Source organism: Balaenoptera borealis (assembly GCF_965194805.1).
Source record: "Balaenoptera borealis genome assembly, chromosome: 1".
NCBI lineage: Eukaryota > Metazoa > Chordata > Mammalia > Artiodactyla > Balaenopteridae > Balaenoptera > Balaenoptera borealis.
The window spans coordinates 40,961,702-40,977,684 of NC_138860.1; the positions used below are offsets into that span (position 1 = coordinate 40,961,702).

The window sequence follows — 15,983 nt, forward strand, 5'->3', positions numbered from 1 at the left end:
AATCAAAAATCATCAGGAAGTCAGATTCCAAGGCAAACCCCTGTCCTAAAATGACTCTTTCATGATCAGATAGCACAGGTATCAAAGAGAAAAGGCACAGATGGAGCTTTTGCAAGTTCCTGAACCTAGAAGCCATGGGGTTCTGAGAGACAAATCCAGAGCAAGCTGTAAGTACGCCAAAACTGTGTGACAGAACAGTGGGTACATCTGCTACACTGGAGGTGACACAGGTCAGGGCCATGGTAGGGTCACGTCTCCATCCAAAGCCAGGCGCTTGGATGTCTCCGTGTGTCAGTTTCCTCCTTCATTCCCTATGGTGGCTATTCAAAATCTCCCCTCTCTAAAGACAGCCTTGATGGCTTCAGTAATAGACACGAAGACTATCAGTCAAGAACTTCTTCCACCTCCTGTGTCTCTCTGCACCTACAAATTATTGCATTTATACGTATTCACCACTTCTTTCCTCCCCAATCACAGAAAGACATGTCCTGTCTAAGGCTAAGTCCTCCAACTGCTCTCATACTCACTTCCCTCTCCCTCTCAGAAACATTGTTGCTGCAGTTTCCACGCTCAACCCCTTTCAGGCTCTTTCCCAAAAGCCATGAACAGGCAAATGTCATGAGCACGTGAAACATCAATCCTATATCCTTTAGCTATTGCCTTTTCTTTATCTTTCCTTTAACAGCAAAGTTTTTTTTGTTGTTTTTAAATATTATTTTACGTTTCTCTAATTATAAAACTAGTACGTGTTTATTACAGAATATTTGTACAAAACTATACAGGAAAGAATTTTATAATCTTGCCACTCATTTTCAGATTTCCATGTGTGTATATCTATGTCTAACATTTAATAGCTGACATTTTCCTGGGTGCTTGCTGTGTCCGAGGCTTACCATGATCCAGTGATGGACTTACCCACAGTTGCACATCAATCGAGTCACTGGCTTAGACTATATTCAGGCCCAGGAAGTCTAGCTCCAGAACATAAGCTCTTAAATCAGCTCTTCATGCCTCTAATCAAAATTATATATTATAGGTAGACTGAGCATTTTTTAATATCGTAAAATATGTTTTAGAAATGTGAGTTCTGAGGCATAACCAAGATTTTTGATATAATGGTGTGTCACCATCCATTCAGTTGTCAACCATGGCCCTTTTGCTCTCACTCCTCACTACTCAACAGCACAAACCAACCCCACAAGAGTGAAAGGTAACCTCTTTGATGCTAACTCCAATGGACACTTTACAACTCTTCTCTTTCTGGAGTCCTTAGCAATATTTGACATCATTGTCCCTTCCTTCTGTCATTTAGTCAATAATATTTATTGAGCACCAGTGATGCACCGAGCACAGTGCTAAGTATCAGAAACGTCCTCCTCTAGTTGATTTCCAGGACATATTCTCCTTTGCTTTCCTCCTTCTTCTCTGACCATGTTTTCTTAGTCTCAAACTTCCTGGTCCTCTGGTCCTCAGCCCTCTGTTGGGGTCTTTACCAGTGTTTCTCAGCCCTGGCTGTGCCTTGGAATCACCTGCAATATGTGCCTAGAGATTGCGATTCAGATACTGAGCTTAGGCATCAGTATTTTGAAGATGTTACATGTCCTCCACTCAGTTGCTTTTCCTCCTTTGTTCCTCATTTCAGGGAATGGCACACCTCTCCATCCACTCATTTAACCTAGAAATCTTGCCTTCTCCTCTTCTTCCAATCAATCACTATATCCTATTGATTCTACCTCCTTACTATTTTTTAAATCTTTCTACATCTCTCCATCTCCAATTGTCTCCAACTCATCATCATGTCTTAACTGGATTATTAAAATGCCCTCATAGTTGATCTTGCCTCCAATCTTGCCTCACTTCAACCTTTGCTTTATTTTCGTTGTCCCACAGTGAAAATAGCATTGTTGGGTTTTTTCCTGATTATATAAATAATACAAATCAATATAAAAATTAAAACAATCATACAAATATAAGGAAGAAAGAAATGATCACCTGAAATCACCCTACCCTGAGATTATCCCCATTCCTCCATTAATGTTTTGACGGTCATCCTTTCAGGCACCTTTTTATGTTGATCAATCATATGATAAAAGGGTGTAAACCTTGTCCCTCACTGGGATTCAGATATTACAGGATGGCCCTGAGAGAGGAATAATTTTAAGTAGGAACAAAGAGGGCCTGGGAAGAGTGGATATATGATTGGAAACAAATGGAATTATATCATAATGTTGTTTTGCTTTGAATAAAGGGCACCTTTTATTTAAATACTTTTTTTGTACCTTCCTCTCTCTTTCTCTCCTCTCTGCACCCACACCCCAAGTAATCAATGCTAAGAACTTGGTATGTATACTTTCATACCTTTTCTTCATGCTCATATAATCATAATTGTGTTTGGCTCCTCATTATAGTGACCAAACTACAGATATTTAATGACTTGAGGTTTTATTCTTGTATGTACAAAGTCCAGGGCTCCATAAAGTGATCAGGGAGCCGTTCCTTCCAACTGTCTGCCTTGTAATCTTTCACACTGTCATATCTTCAAAGCCATTAAATGACTGTAAAAGTGCCAGCTATCACACATCCTTATTTCAGATAAGAAAAGGGGAAGACCAGGAGTAAAAAAGAACTTCAGCAAACACTCCATCCAAAACTTCCACTTATATCTCATTGGTCACTCCTATCTGCAAGACAGGACAGGAAAAATACACATCCACCCACAAGATTTTAGGGTTGTTGTTTTGCTAGCAGTAGATGTCTTCATTGTCTAAAAATTGGATCTGAGTACATATACACCTTTGCATATAGCTTTTCCCACTTAATCACACTTCATGGAAATCCCTCCAAGTCAGTCAGTATAGATCTAACTTATATTTTTAAATGGCTAAACAATTCCCCATGGCGTGTGTACATCATAATTTATTCAGTCCCCTAATGGTGTGATTCAATGCCTTAATGGTGGGCGTTCACTTTGTTTTCAGTGTTTTGCCAACCACAAACAATGCAGTAATAAACACCTTTGTATATGTATCCTTTGTGCCCTGCTTTTACAGCTGACCCTTGAACAACACGGGGATTAGGGACAGCAGTTCTCCATACAGTCCAAAATCTGCATATAACTTACGGTTTGTTTTCCATATATACGTAGTTCCTCTATATACGCGGTTCTTCCGTATCCGCGGATTCAACCAACCGTAGATCGTTTACTACTACAGTATTTACTGTGGAAAAAAAAACCCACATATAAGTGGGTCCACAAAGTTCAAACCCATATTGTTCAAGGGTTAACTGTGCTTCTATAGAGTAGATTACCAGCAATGGCATTGCTGGGATGAAGGGCATATGCGTTAAATTTTTATAGTCTTTGCCTGATTGCCAAAAAGTTTGTAGCAATTCACATTTCATCGAGCAATGTCAAGTATTTCTTCTTCATTTTCACCAGCAGTAGATGTTATCATTCTTAATTTTTACCAACCTGAAGGGTATAAAGTAAAATTACATTATTGCTTTAATTTTCATTAGCATATTTTAAGTACATTACTGGACATTTAGATTTTCTCTTCTGTGAATCGCATATTCATATCATTTACCCATTTCTACCAGGTTTGTCTTTCCTAACCAGTTTCTGAGAGCTCTGTGCATATTGTGGAAATTAATCATTAATTAGTATAGTGCAATTGGTATACTAATATACTATATGATAACTTTATTGGATCCTCTTTGCCTGCAGAATAAAGTCTATGTACTTTAACAAAGCCAGGTGTGTTGTCTGGGCAGGAGATGGTGTTCAGATGCCTTTGATAAGAATGGCTGGGCAACTCTTCCCTTCGTGTATCCATTTACACCCACTGATTTACGCAGAAGTTGAACAGTACAACCTATGAGAGAGTCTAAACCTTATTCCTGGTTGGATTCAGGCACCTGATGGACTGGGATGGCCCTGAGGGAGGCATGATTATAGGTAGTGGGGGCCCTGAGAACTCAGTCATCATAGAGAAGAAGGCATCTGGCCTCTTGAATCAATCTAGCATTTGGGCCAGAGTGCCCAAGGGGAACGGTGTTCTGGGTTCACTGTGGAGGCTAACACTGGAACATGCTTCCCCTAGCTGCTTTGGCAGCACGTGTGGCTCCTGAAAGGAAGGGCCTTGTGTGGACATTTAAAGAGCTATTTCTGTGAAGTTGAGCAGCCTTCACAGGATCCTTGTTTGAACTGTACTGGTAAGAGCATTTTCCTTCACACTTTGCCAGACCAATGGCAATAATCTCTGGTCTTCAGATGCAGCAGCGATGCTCTGATTTCCACATTATGGAGCTCCATAAACTGCTAGATATTTGTTCCAGCCTTGCGCTGGCACCCTTGTTGAAGCACTAAGGCTTGGGACTGCAGAATTCCAGCCTGGCTAGACTTCGTAGTAAATGATAACCTAGATTGTTTCATTGAAACGTGGAAGTACTCCCCAAAGAGTCCCCTAAATACTTGATGGGAAAGACGCTGAAAATAACTTTGATTTCTTCCAAGGATCTTGGCTTCCTTTAAGTCAAGCTGGCGGGATACAGAGCATGTGAGAACTGGGTATTGATGCCAGTGGGATTGCCACTATATACACTGACTGGTGAAGCCGCAAACTGGTCAGTTTTATCCTCGTTGTGCATTTGCCCAACTCTCCAGCCTCATTTCCTGCATTTTCTCTGTCCCTCTCTATGTGCTGCTTTCTCTTCCTGAAACACCCATCCCCTCAGCCATATTGTTTATCGGCTAGCTCCTGTCAGCCACCATCTCCTTCAGGAAGCCCTCCTTGATTCCTCCAATCTGGGTTTGAGGTCCCTCCTTAATGCTCTCATAGCATCCTGCATGCCACCATATCCCACTCCTTCTATCAGACTGGGAGCTAGTTTCTTCAACACTGAGTGCAGTGCCTGACGTATTAACAGATGCTCAATAATGCTTGTTAAATAAGTGAATTAATGTATGAAAAATTAAATGTGTGCTTGATGCTATACTCATTTCTTCTAAGATAAATAAAAGGCATGTATCCCCTGCCCTCAAGTGACTGACAATCCAATTGAGGAGACAGAGGGGTTTTTTGTTTATTTATATTTTGTTTTTTTCTCCTAAACACCACTAAATAATTATATGCATTTAAGATTGTGTAAAAAAAAAAAAAGATTAAATGTAAGAGCAATGAAGATTGAGAGAAAAGGACATAATGGGGCCATACACATAGCAAAAAGAGAGAAGATTCTGTTAGTGAACATCTCTATATTGTTCACCTGTAAACATGTATCAAATATTGAATATGTGAAGACCACTGTGCCAGTCATAGAAGCTACAAAGAGGGAAAATTACTGGGAAAATTTTAAGGGCTTATTACCTAGTTGGCACGACTTCAGATTCTGTTTGGAGGTAGGCAAGGCATACAAAATAAACAGGTAGCAAACATACAAATGAGTGTCATGGCTGGAATGATAAGGTAGGATTGCTACATAAAAATAAATAAAGCAAATCAGTTTTCACTTACTAAAATAGCAAGGATTAAAATGGAGATAACATGCAGCTTTGTTGGGGGTGTGGGGAAATGAGTACTATTATGCACTCTTACTGGTAGGGTAAATTGGTACATATTTTCTTGAGGGCAGTTTGGCAGCATAGATCAAAACTTTCAGAAACATTCCTACTCTTTTGACACAGTGGTTCTATTTCTGGCAATTTATATTAAGGAAATAATCAGAGACATGGACACATGTACAGGGATATTAATAGCAGTGTTATTTTTAATGGAAAAAATTAAAACAACCTCAGTGTTGAACAATAGGGAAACGGCTAAATAATTTGTGATTCATCTGTATGACAGAACTTACTCAGCCATTGAAATCCTGTTTTCTGAGAATTTTAGCATCATGGGAAATTTTTCATGTCATAACATTAAGTGAAAAAGTACACAGAACTGTACACACACCACCCACATTCTGTGGCTGAGAGAACACTGAAAGGAAAGACACTCAAGATGTTAGTAATGGTGGAATTATGGGTAATTTTCTTCTTTATCGCTTCTTTTATTTTCTACATTTTCTACAACAAGTATGTATTGTTTTACAGTTCGAAAATGGTTTTAATTTTTTAATGAAAAACTCGATAGGATAAGATAGTTTATGCTCAAAGCAAGATGAGCAAGAGAGAGTAAACTCCCATTCACGCAGAATGGTTGGGAGTTGCACCCTCTCTTTGGCTTTCAGGCTGTGTAGCTATAGCCCTGTTCTCTAAAATCTTTGCAGTGTTTGAGACGGGAGTGCATGAGGAGAAAAGTAAAGAGAGAGAAGCTGAGAGGCTATCATTTCTTTCTTGCGTATTCAAGTGTTTGATGGAGAGTTTGTGGGTGGGGAAACTTGGAGGCCATGGCAGTCAGCATCCCATTCCCTGTGTCCCGTGAATCTTTCTTCTTTTCTTTTGTTGCCCTTGTTGAGAGAAAGGCTGGGGCAACGTGAGCCTTGAGAGGGTTTGCAAGGCAAGCACAGAAAAGCTCCCCACACTCACACCAGCGAGTTGTCACAACACCTTTGTCCCTAAGAGCGCTTAATGACCATTCAGGAACATGCAACCTGCCCCAGGCACAATGGGTCAACAGTGTCTCAGTTCTTTTGACCTGTTGGAGGGGTGAGACTGAGGTAGGGATTAAACGAGCAGAGGTGAAAGGGCAGGCTCAGATGTCTGCCAAGATATCATTAGATAGCCTAGGAAGTCAACCCAGTAATTACAGACGCTTCAAGCAGACGATCCATGAACATTCGACATGCAAAAACGAGCTTCCATTTGTATCACTTTTGCCCTCAGTTCATTAAGGGCTTTTATTTGTTTTAATAAAACACTCATTGTTTTATTTGATTCTAACCACAACAGTTTAAGAGAGGCACTAGTCTCCCCGTTTTACAGATGAGATCATTGAGGCTCAAAAAGATTAAAGGACTATCCCAAGGTCTCTCTCAGTTAATAAAAGCTGGAGCTGGAACCCAGAACTTATTATTCCTGTTTCTTGCTTGACATATTTAAGCCCTGGCAGACATAGTCTCATACAAGAACACACAAATAGGACTGAAAGTAAGAAGAAGAAAAATGAAAGTCTGTCTACTGGAAGTTTGTTCACATGATCTTAACTAATATTTTCCCTTTTGAAATTATTTTTCATTTCACAGCCCATATCGTTAAAGCCAAGGAGACATACCACAGACAGGGCCAAGGCACCGCCTCTCAACCTTAATGCTGTGTTTATGTTGTGTTGTCCAGGCAGAGCCAGAGAGCCTGGGCTTAGTGGGAGTTCCCAGGGAGATCCTGTTTGCCAAAGACAGTGCTGAGGCATAGGTTGCATGGCTCATGTGTCCCGGGCCTGTCACAGGTTCTTCGTGGAGAAGTCTCTGGAGTGAGGGCCCGCCATCTTGGTAAGGCACCCTGGGTTCAAGTTGGTTTGGTTCCCTTCCACATGGCACTGCATTAGAGGAAAGCACAGTTAAGCATTAGAGGAAAGCACAGTTAAGGCCCCAAGTTGGGCACACCTGTTCATCCATCGCCTTAATCTACCTTCATCTCAGGTCCTGCCCTCCCACTGTGTTTCTGACACTCACAGAAGTGAAATAACTGGAGCTACTTTTGTCCCAGTGCTGTATATTATTGCATTTAATTCTCAGTCCAACCCTGTGGAACGATTGTCCCCGTTTTATAATTAAGGACTCTGTGGAATCAGAGAGGTCAAGCAACATATTCAAGAAGACATGACTAATAAGTGGCCCAGGCACGACGTGAACCCAGATCTTTCTGGCAACCCGGGGGCTTTCCTACATACTACCCAGCCTCCTCGGGCAGTAGGAGCTCAGTAAACCCCCTCAGCTCACTCTGACCCATCAAAGGAGATTCAATCAACCTGAATGCTTAAAAGCTGTACTGAGATAGGCTGGGACCTGGGACCCTTTGCTGCAGTGCTTGCACCTGGACGAATGTCTCCTCAAGCAACAGAATACAAAGAAACGATAAGAGACTAAAAACAACTGCGTGCACGAGCAGTCCGGGCAATTATGAACAACAAGATACAAAAAGGCCACAAACCAACTGCCACTTCTGGGGTGCTGGGAGCAAAAGCAGGGTACTGCGCGTGATCCGTGTGCACAGCACCACCAAGCGGGTGGCAGACCACCTAAGCCATCCCTCCGGCCCAACCCACCAATCTGCCCCCACTCTCACCCCATTTAAGGAACCAGCCCACCCCCCTCAGGGAGCGAGTAAGGGAACCTGTTATTTGTTTTCTCTCCCTCCTGCTGCAGCATGAGTCCAAGTAAAGCCTTGCCTGAATTTCTCATCTGGCCTCTTATCAGTTTACCCTGATTAAAGAGTCCAAGGACTGGAGCTGGTAACAGTACCACTGCTGCAGGTGAGGTAAGTGTACACAGAGATACATTTTCAGATCATGCATGAGAGAGAAAACAGCTCCCCTTCCTCGGTGAAGCCAATTAGAAATTCCCTGTTCTAGAACACCCTCCTGGCCCTGCATGAATCTGCTTAGCTTTAGAACATCATACCTGTCCCCTTCCCTAAGCTTAACCGCCAAATGATTTTCCCTTGGGACATTTACTAAGCAGTCGCAGAAACATCTCAGACCATCCACATGGCAACCGCCTGTGTGTCTGCATGGGAGGACCTATCTCAGGATTTTCACCCACAGGAGGCAGGGTCCTGGGCTGCCTGAATCACTGCGGGCAAGGCCTAAATCAGCCCTGAATCCCCTGCACCCACCCCTCTCTCACCAGCAGCCACCTTTCCACCAGGAACACCTGAGTCATCTCCTCCTTCAGGAAATTCACATCTTGGCTGAAGCAATAGCAGAATCTCTCTCCCCAGGAGAAAAGAGATTTTCAGCCTCGAGTTTAAAAAAAAAAAAAGAAAGTTCTTTTTATAGAGTTTTCCCCTTCCAATCTGTTCTATCAGCAACTCTCTCTGATATTTCAGCTAGAATCACCTATCTTTTCTCATGCCCTCTGTCCGCGGTGTCCAGTCTTCAGCCCCGCTGTCACTGGTCTATAAAGATCATGCTCAAGGCAGAAAGTCTTGACTCCACCGCTACACTTCCTGGAGCTTAGCATTTGTATACTTTCGATGTATGTTTATCCAGTCTCCTCCCATAAACTGGAATCATAGAATGTTAGGAATGGGAGGAACTCTAGTTCACTGATCACCTCCACAGCCTGTTCCTAAATCTCCTGGTCTTTGGCATTTGACCCAGAACTCTCCCCGCATTACCACAGCCGTTCCTAGAGGAACCACCACTTCTTTTCCTTGTATCTCTGCCTGGTTGCCTGCAGAATCTGTGCTCAGTGTTGCTGACAGAGAAGCAGAATCTTCTAGCTCTAATCACCCTCAAGGGACCTCTTAGGTTAGCCAACAGACCTGCAGGCATGGACATGGCTGTTTAGCCCACTTCTGGTGCCAAGGCATGGCAGGCACACTGCTGTAGGGGGTGGGCCAACCAGCAGTCCTCCTCCATCCCTGCCCCTCCCTCACTGACTAAGCCGCCTCCGTTCCTGTGAGCTGGGCAAGGGGCCTCTGGTCTAGAGGCTCTTCTATATCCTTTTCTCGAGGAGTCTTGTGCCCACAAGTCCCAGCCTGGGAATCTCAGCAGGGCGTTTTGGCTCACTGGCAATGGTAACCACGCCCTGATGAGATTATGGAGCTTCCCAGGCCTGCTGGGTGAGTTCACCTGGGAAAGTCATCCAATCCAGAGCTAGGTCTATCCCCACCACGTAGCATGCTCTGCTGTGAGTCACAGCTTGCAAATGCTGAAATTACTACCACCATATCCCTCGGGATGATAAATTCTCCCAAATGCTATCACTGTAGACTTCCTTCCATGGCAGGCTTTACACCTGTTCTGCAAGTCAGCTTAAGCCCTGGCTTCAGGTGAGTTTCTTTTTGTGTCAATTCTCAATTATTCTTGCCAGGGGAAGCAGCAATGGTTTGGATAATACGACAGGACACATTAGCTAAAAAAATAATTTAAATTTGTTTCTGGAATATGTTAGGTGATTTGTTTTAGGCAGAGCCTTTACCTTCCTAATGGTACTTCATTTAGGGTAAGGAGAGAAAGAAATGGCATTCCATCAGCCCAGATTAGTTAGATAGGCAGCTCTGCAGGTGGGGGAGTAAAGGGGAGCCAGTGGCGCAGGTTACAAAACAATGTGCTCAACATTTACAGTGGCCGGAGATACCCATACTCACTTCCTGCATGCCCAGGGGAGGCAGTGATTACACTTGCAGGGATAGGTTCATACATCTTGCCATCTTCCCGTTGGTGTGAAGAGGCCTGCCATCTTGGGAGCAACAGAGGTGCAAATCAGGCAGAAAAAGAAGTTCTTCTTAAGTTCAGGAAGTTGGGAGCTGCACCTTAAAATAAAAAAGAATGAGCTATCATGCCCTTCTTCCAGCAAGCGTGGGAAGGTCCTCTTGAGAGAGAGTAGGCTTTCAGGATCCCATGGATAGCCAACTCCTTATTGGCCTTTCTAGGATCTTAGAACTCTTAGCCCTGAACAGCAGGATGTAAGAAGACTCCAGTGAGCAGAGAAGGGGACAAGGCAGGCGAATAGAGTAAGAACTGTACAGGATTTAGACTCAGTATTATGGAAAAGAATTGCTTCTTGTTGGCTCTGGGATCATGGGCAAGTTATTTAATTGCTCTGACTCTCAATGTACTCATCTCAAGGTACTCATCATGAAAAAGTTAAAACAACAAAAATAATAAGAGTAGCTGTCTTACAGATGAGTGGCAGCTAAATATAATATTTATGAAAGTATTTTGGAAGCTGTAAATTCCTGTGCAAGTCTTAGTTATTACCATCATCCTGACTGGCTCAGTGAGACCATCCACAGTCTTGGAAATGCAGCTCCAGGGACATGCCACCTTAGAGTCTGAAGGACTCTGTGTGTTCAGCACGTAAGGGGTATATTCAGATGTGTACTTACTCATTGCTATTCTCATTCTGATGTGGGTAGAGATAGGACAAGAATCCAGAGTAAGACCAACTGCCTTCTGGCACGTAGTCTTTTCTCATTTTCCTGACACTTGGTCGGATTTGTTAATGATTCTAGGTCTCAGACTCTTCAGTTATCAACCTCTTCAGAAACAATTGGCAGTAGAATTACCATCTACTTTGGAAGCCAGGTTGGAATCTGCCCAGACTCTCAGTAAGAGGGTACTTCCAGACACAGACCTACTAGAGAATGGACTTGAGGATATGGGGAGGGGGAAGGGTAAGCTGTGACAAAGTGAGAGAGTGGCATGGACATATATACACTACCAAACGTAAAATAGATAGCTAGTGGGAAGCAGCTGCATGGCACAGGGAGATCAGCTCGGTGCTTTGTGACCACCTAGAGGGGTTAGATAGGGAGGCTGGTAGGGAGACGCAAGAAGGAGGAGATATGGGGATATATGTATGTGTATAGCTGATTCACTTTGTTATAAAGCAGAAACTAACACACCATTGTAAAGCAATTATACTCCAATAAAGATGTTAAAAAAAAAAAAAAGAGGGTACTTCCAAACCCTCTGCCAGGGCTCCCTTATCTAAGATCCCCTCTTCAAAGGATGGGGAGATGGTGGGGAGCTGGAGACCTGGGGAAGAGTAGCAGGGTGAGTGTGTGTGTGTGTGTGTATGTGTATGTGATAGTCACTGCTGATCTGCAGCTTTCCCATGTGACTACCTTCTTCTCCTGTAGAAGAGAGAAAAAAAAGAATCATGATTAAAGTGTCAGGATACCCTAAGTTTTCCTCTTCTATTCTGAACCCTCTTTCTCATCTCTCAATTTGTCCCCTTCTTTCTTTTGACCACTGCTTCCACCCCTGGCTGTAGTGTTTCTGTTCTCTTGTCCTCTTATCTTAAAGCCACGGGGCCTCTGGGATCAAATGACAGACTCTTGGAGGAAAATAGGAGATGTGCTCTGGGACCAGTGAGGTAACCTTCAGGCTCTCAGTGTCACTGAGAGAAGGAACAAGTTCACCTGATGTTCTCAAATGGCCGACTGGTGTTGAAGGTTGAGTCTGGCTATTCCTAAGTCTTCGCAGACTTGTGTTCCTAACTCATCCCAATCCAGTGGACCCTTAACCCTCATTCCACATGGAGCTGTCAGTACCATTAGTTCTTCACCTCAGGACCTTTAGTTATCCTTCATCTGCCTATCTGCTGCCTTCGAGTGCTTCCTACCCTTCATGGGAATGGGGTACATTTCACATTGTCTTCAGCAGACATAGTGTTGCTAAAAATGGATTCTCACCAAGGAGTTACTAAATCAGGAATCTTCAGAAGGCTCATATCCTGTCTTAGGTTGTGTTCCCTAGAGCGAGAGCCTGATGTGGGGATTCCTGTACAGGTGACTCTTCAGGGGAGCGCTTCAGAAGAAATCTGAGGGAAGGAGGGGAGCAGAGTAAGGAAGGGGAAAGCTAAGCAGGAATGTGACCTCAGGAGAATCATGGCCTCCACCTGGTCCTTCCAGGAGCTCTGGAGTGTAAATGGCACCACAGAGTTGTCCTGCATTGAGGCAAGGAGGTGGGTGCTTTTGTATCCGCACACCAGTCAGCAGCTGGCTGTAGGCTTGGAGGGGTGTCATTCCCAGGCACATGGGGAGGTGGGTCCAAGGTTGTCCAAGGTGTGAGGTGTCAGCAGCACCTGCAACAGCTGAGAACAAACACCGCTGACTGTACAAGGGACCCCAAGCGCACCATCCGCCTCTGCTACCTACCCCCTGACTCTTTAATTTGTCTTGAAATTCTGCCATATTGAAATAATTCTAAGTACAGAAAAAAAAGAAAAAAGAAAAAGGTTTTAATTGCAGTGTTATTTATGATAAAACGCTGTAAAATGCAAAAATCTAAAGTTTCACAGGACAGGAACAAGGAAGTCAATAAGCATGTAATGATATAATTAGGTAAATAAATTATGCATTTGCGCGGCATTCTTTGCCCCATAAATTCTGCCCCCTCCCCCGTCTACCTCCGTGAGTTCATCTGGTACCACTCTCCCCCCTTGCTCACTATGCTCTAATCAAACTGGTCTCCTCTCTGTTCCTCCAATGCAACAGGTTTGCTACTTTCCTGGGGCTCTTGCACTTCCCTTCCCTCTGCCTGTAACACTCTGCACACAGCTGCCCCTAAAATCACTCAGGACTTGGATCCTGCATCATACCTCCCAAGAGGATTTCCCTAAACACCCATCTTCAGGAGCTGCCCTTGTCACTCTCTAACATATCACCCTGTTTTCTAGCTCTTATCACTCTATGGTTTATTATCTTTTACCTGTCTTCCTTCCTCTAGCGTAAAAGCTTTGGGAGAGTGGCAATCTTATCTGCTTTATCCAGAGCTGGAGTGTAGGAGTCACTCAATCAGTGGCTGTTTGGTAAGTGAATGAATGTATACACAGTTTAAAATGATGTTTACCAGGGCTTCCCTGGTGGTGCAGTGATTAAGAATCTGCCTGCCAATGCAGGGGACACGGGTTCAAGCCCTGGTCTGGGAAGATCCCACATGCCGCGGAGCAACTAAGTCTGTGCGCCACAGCTACTGAGCCTGTGTGCTGCAACTACTGAAGGCTGTGGGCCTAGAACCCGTGCTCCACAACAAGAGAAGCCCGCGCATGGCAACAAAGGGTAGCCTCCACTTGCCGCAACTAGAGAAAGCCCACACACAGCAACAAAGACCCAACGCAGCCAAAAATAAATACATTTTTTAAAAAATGTTTACCACAATTATGCAACAAAATTTTTTAAATGACCAATATCTACTGTTAAGCAAAAACACCATGATGTAAAATGTCATATATTATATAATTAAATATTCATTGAGAGAAGTTCTGCTTCTGGCCATGATGGAGTAATAGCGGCTCCAGAGGTTTACTCTCTTACCTTAAACAACTAAAAATCTGGACAAACTATGACATAGTGGTTTTCAGACTTTGGACAATAGTCAGCACAGGACTGTTGTCCCTGAGAGAAGGGGGAGAAAAACAAGGTCAGTCCTATGATTGCTTCACCTTACTAGCTGGAGGCAGTTTCTAGGCTGCAGTGTGAGGAGGGGAACCCAAACAGAGCCTGGTGGTCGCACTGAATTGAGAGGTTGGAGTTCAGGGAAGCTAAGATAGCTAGAGTTTGAGAGGCAGCATCAGAGAGGAGGGACCTGCCCAGAGAGAGAGCTCTGAAGAGCTGCAGATCGACTCTTTGGCTGAGAGAAAACACGTGTGAAAGAAAATGACCCGAAGCTGGGAGAGGAGGGATGTGAGGCGAACACACACAACAATGGGCATCCAGAGCCCCCCAAATTCCTGGAGCTCATGGAATTCTGTTCCCACTAACCAGAGTGGAAAGACCTCATAATACACAGGGCATCAAGTAGGGTCCTCAGAAGGACATTGTCAGAGTAGTGGGACCTGATCAGCCCTAGACTCACTGTTGCGTAGCACCACCTAACAGGACTATAGCACACTGTGCAGGAATCAAACTGACTGTAAGTAAGCAAGCTGTGTGTCAGAACCACCTAGAGCACCATTTAAAGGATTACAATAAAACCCACTGCCCAAAAATGTAAAATTCACAATATCCTGCAACCAAGCAAAGCTTGACTAATATGCATCAAAATAAGAAAATATTACCCATAACCAGGAGAAAAATCAATCTGTAGAAACTGCCCTAGAAATGACAGAGATGACGGAATTTAGCAGACAAGAAAATGAATACATACTCCACATGCTGAGGAAGGTAGAAGAAAACGTAAAGACAATGAAGGGAGAAATGGAAGATACAAAAAAGGTCCAACTGAAACTCCTAGAGGTGAAAAATACAATATTTGAAATGAAAAATATATTGCATGGGATTAAGAGCAAATCAGATAACACAGACGAAAAGATCAGGGAATTGAAAACATGGCAATATAAACTGTCAAAAAAAAAAAGATTAGGGAAAAAAAAAAGCTTCAGTTACCTGTGAGACAATATCTAGTAAATCTGAGTCCCAGGAGAGGAAGGGAGGTAGAAAAAATTTTTGAAAAAATAATGGCTGAAATATTCCCCAAATTGATGAAAACTATCAACTCACAGATAGAAGAAGCTCAATAAACTCCAAGCAGAATAAACCTAAAGAAAACCACATCAGGGCACATCATAATCAAACTGCTGAAAACTAGTGATAAAAATTAAAATCTTAAAAGTGGTCAGAGGAAAAGTCATAATATTCAGAGGAGCAAAGATATGAATGACAGCATTCTTCCTGTCAGAAACTTTGCAATTTAGAGAGAGTGGAACAACATCTTTACTGAAAATAAAACCTGATTTCTATACCCTATGAAAATATCTTTCAGAAACAAAAGCAAAATAAATGCTTTTTCAGACAAAGAAAAGCCAAAAGAATTTGTTGCCAAGAGACCTGCACTAGAAGAAATGTTAAAGGCAGAAGGTGATGGAAATTTAGATCTACACAAAGGAATAAAGAGCACCAGAAATGATAAATAGTAGGCTAAATAGAAAAGAAGATATTCTTGCTTTTAAATCTCTTTAAAAGATCATTGATTAATGCAAAAATAATTGCAATGTATCTTCAGTTTATAGCATATGTCAGAGTAAAATGTTTGACAATAGCCCAGGAGGGAGGGAATGGAAGGCACTTCTGTAAGTTTCCTTCACTATATGTGAAGTGACATAAAACTATAAAATTATTTGAAGGTAGACTGTGATAAGGTTGAAGATGTACATTGTAAACCATAGAGAGCAACCACCAAAAAAATTTGTTTAAGAGATACATACAGGGCTTCCCTGGTGGCACAGTGGTTAAGAATCCACCTGCCAATGCAGGGGACATGGGTTCGAGCCCTGGTCCAGGAAGATCCTACATGCCGCGGAGCAAATAATCCCGTGTGCCACAACTACTGAGCCTGCGCTCTAGAGCCCATGAGCCACAACTACTGAAGCCC

At 43.0% G+C, this 15,983-nt stretch overlaps 1 long non-coding RNA gene across 1 annotated transcript in view; it reads right to left on the reverse strand.

Moving 5' to 3' along the window:
• Window positions 1-4,704: 4,704 nt before the first annotated feature.
• The window catches only part of LOC309632945, a 29,519-nt gene continuing 18,240 nt past the window's right edge, over window positions 4,705-15,983 (reverse strand). Inside the window, exons 2-3 of the long non-coding RNA XR_014247163.1 lie at window positions 10,253-15,949; window positions 4,705-7,475 (exon numbers count right to left, since the gene is read on the reverse strand). This is a non-coding gene — a long non-coding RNA (uncharacterized lncRNA). The remainder of the gene's footprint in view (window positions 7,476-10,252; window positions 15,950-15,983) is intronic.